Here is a 3,316-nt window from a genome sequence, read left to right as displayed (position 1 = left end):
CTATAGTCCCAAGCACTTTGGGAGGCTGATGCGGGCGCATCACCTGAGGTCAGGAGTTTGAGACCAGCCTGGCCAACATGGTGAAATCCCGTCTCTACTAAAAATACAAAAATTAGCTGGGTGTGGTGGCAGGTGCTACTCGGGAGGCTGAGGCAGGAAAATAGCTTGAACCTGGGAGGCAGAGGTTGCAGTGAGCTGAGATTACACCACTGCACTCCAGCCTGGGCTACAGAGTGAGACTCTGTCTCAAAATAAAATAAAATAAAATAATTAAGTAAATTTTTAAAAATAAAGCGAGATAGAATGAATAAGCTCAGTATTTGATAGCACAACAGGGTGACTACAGTCAACAATAATTTATTGTACATTAAAAATAGCTAAAAGACTATAACTGGATTATTTGTAACATAAGGAAAGGATAAATGCTCGAGGTGACAGATACCCTATTTACCCTGATGTGATTATTATGCATTGCATGCCTATAACATCAAAACATCTCATGTACCCTATAAGCATGTACACCCAATATATACTCAAAAAAGTAAAAATTAAAACTAAAAAAAAAAAGGAAATTGGCAGCCCAGGGAGTCAGATAGTCATCCAGATAAATTATGGAGTCTCGCAGCTGATGACAGGACATGGGGTGGAAAGGAGAACTAAAAGCTAGATTCAAAAATACCTACTACTGCATAAGGAGGCTGGGATGATAGTTTTAAGGTTGTGTAAAAAGTTATCAAGCCAAGTAGCCTGAGCCTCAAAGGAGTAGACATTTGTTGACACAGAAGTGGGATTTGGCAGTGGGAAGCTAGTAGAAAGCTTCTGTCCTGTCCTTCCCAACTCCCATCTTCTTTTCTTTTTTCGAGTTCTGCTTCACAATGATAGGAAGAGCCAACACTGAAGGATCAAAAATCCACATTGTTATGAAATCTTGGCCAACACAAGCATTTGTTTTTTTTTTTTTTTTTTTTTTTTTTTTTGAGGCAGAGTCTCGCTCTGTCACCCAGGCTGGAGTGCAATGGCACCATCTCCACTCACTGCAACCTCCACCTCCCGGGTTCAAGCAATTCTCCTGCCTCAGCCTTCCGAGTAGCTGGGACTACAGGCATGTGCCATCATGCCCGGTTACTTTTCGTATTTTTAGTAGGCACGGGGTTTCACCATGTTGGCCAGGCTGGTCTCGATCTCCTGACCTCAAGTGATCTGCCTGCCTCAGCCTCCCAAAGTGCTGGGATTACAGGCATGAGCCAACAAGCTGTTTTTTCGTTTTTTGTTTTTAGATTAGTCAAGTGAAGCAGTGTAAGTGGAGAAGGAACAAAGAAATATGTAACTGGTTGTGATCAATTAGTTGTAAACACCACTGCACTCCGACCAGCCAGCCCATCTTTTTCACAGGCAGAAATCGAGGGAGAAAGCCTGGAGCAGGCTGTGGGGAAGCAGGAGCCTCGGGAGAGAGCCCAGTCCAGTCAAGGCAGGAGCTAGAGGGCAAAGTTCAGTGAAGAAAGCCGGGACGTACGGGAGTTTGTTTCTCATTGAGCAGGGGTTCCAGTGGTCATAGTGGAAAGGGCTCTAAGAAAAGCAAACAGTGAGAAACACAGGCTCAGGTGTGTATGGAGGAAAGAAAGCATCTGGGATATGACATTAGTTCCGACCTGTTTTCCAGTCTTGTGAAGGTGGCAGCACGTTCTGTATTGACATTATTTCTTTAATGGCATTCTTTTTAAAGTGTTTAATTCAAACCTATATTTGTAGTTTCTAAAATGTTGATCACAGACCATTTTGTTGTTACACATGTCTGCCAATGAAAACAAAAGGCAAAGAGAATCACTGCCATCCCTATGAAAGGAATGGCTCCTTTTCTAACATTCTTTAAAAATATACATTTTACACTCCCTGCACCTCAACAAAGGTGGCAATTCAATCAATACCTTGGTTTATTTTGTTCTCCTCACTATTACATGCATGTCCCCAAGCTATCTGTTGTAAGCCCTGTCTTTTTGGACTTCCCAAGGGCTTTGTCCATCGTTTCCCCCCGATCCCCGGCATCTGGGACAGTACCACTTGCGCTTTGGTTTATCGCTGAGACCCATGCACGAGAAGTGGAACCACCCGATGGAGCACTCGTTGTCGCAGCGGATCATCTCCCAGTAGGAGGGCTCGCTGGGATCGATGGGGAAGTCCGCGGGGGACGCCTGCCGCTACGTCTTGGCCAAGGAGCGCTGCTTCTTCTTGGAGGTCTCCGCTTTCATTTCCTTGGGCGTGGCCGAGGTGACGTTGTGGTCGCGGTTGTTGGACGCGTTCTCGCGGTTCTCGTTGTTGTGCTGCCGCCAGGAGCGCTTTCCTGTTGGGTTTCTCCGCCTGCGCGGTCGCCTCGCCTCTGGGCCGGTACCGGCCGACCCTACGCTGTCGCCCGCCGCGTCGCCCTGCTCCTGCTGCGCCTCGAACGGCTCCACGTGGCTGTCCACCTGTCGCGTGCGGCTCTCCACCAGCCCCACCCTCTGGCTCACGATCTGGATCTCCGGGTCGCCCGGATCCTGGCTGCGGATCAGGGCTCGCTGGGTTCAGGGTGGCACCCGCGGCTTCTGCACGCCGTCCCTGTCGCGGCGGACGTTGTAGCACTCGTCCAGGTCCTTCAGGTTCTCCTCCAGCAAAGTCTCCGCGCCAAGGGCCCCGGTCACTCACGCCTCTCCCGCCACGCGCGGCCACACCCTCCAGTCGGCAGGGATGCGGCATGGGACTGTCTACTAGCCCGTCTCGCGGGTCGCCCGACCAGGGCGGGCGGCACGAGCTGCAGCCCAGGCCCCCAACCCCCAGCACTGGTCCCGGGCCAGCATTGCTGCGCCGCCGGAAGCGCAATGCCGTTCTTAACTGTGCTCCGTTGCAACCATTTTTACTTTCATTTGAACATGTTTCTAACTCTGCCTTTGTTTTCTGCTTAAAACTCACATGATCTGATTGGCATGTGTCCAAGCAAACATACTCTAGCCCTTATGAAATGTGCTCTCTGTAGCTAAAACTCTGTTATTCCAATGTCTTCAGTCATGGTCCAAAAGGCCAAGTTGTTTTCTCACACTGTCAAATAGCTCTGCATTCACGGCTGTTATATCTTTCCTGCTCTTCCAGAATCTCTGCTTTCAGTTGGAAAAACTGGAAATGCCCCCTTATGTTCCCAAGGTTTTCAGCTTTTGCCCAGGCATTGTTCTGTAGAAGTGCTTTGCCAGTTACATGTGGAAGTGCTATTGAACCCTGTGTAAGGCACTATGAGCAGATACAGGTCAGAAAGTTTGATAAATTATGTGACATAGTTTAGAAAAACAGC

At 48.6% G+C, this 3,316-nt stretch overlaps 1 pseudogene across 1 annotated transcript; it reads right to left on the bottom strand.

The window, feature by feature from the left end:
• Positions 1–1,726: 1,726 nt before the first annotated feature.
• LOC108294774 lies at positions 1,727–2,675 on the bottom strand (annotated as a pseudogene). Its single transcript, XR_001821169.2, has one exon. The product of XR_001821169.2 is annotated as an inhibitor of growth protein 1-like (transcript).
• Between the last annotated feature and the right edge of the window lie 641 nt (positions 2,676–3,316).

This window comes from Cebus imitator, unplaced genomic scaffold, assembly GCF_001604975.1.
Source record: "Cebus imitator isolate Cc_AM_T3 unplaced genomic scaffold, Cebus_imitator-1.0 Scaffold602, whole genome shotgun sequence".
Classification (NCBI taxonomy): Eukaryota; Metazoa; Chordata; class Mammalia; order Primates; family Cebidae; genus Cebus; species Cebus imitator.
Note: the sequence above shows the minus strand (reverse complement) of the source record. Positions and strands in the feature narration are given on the sequence as shown.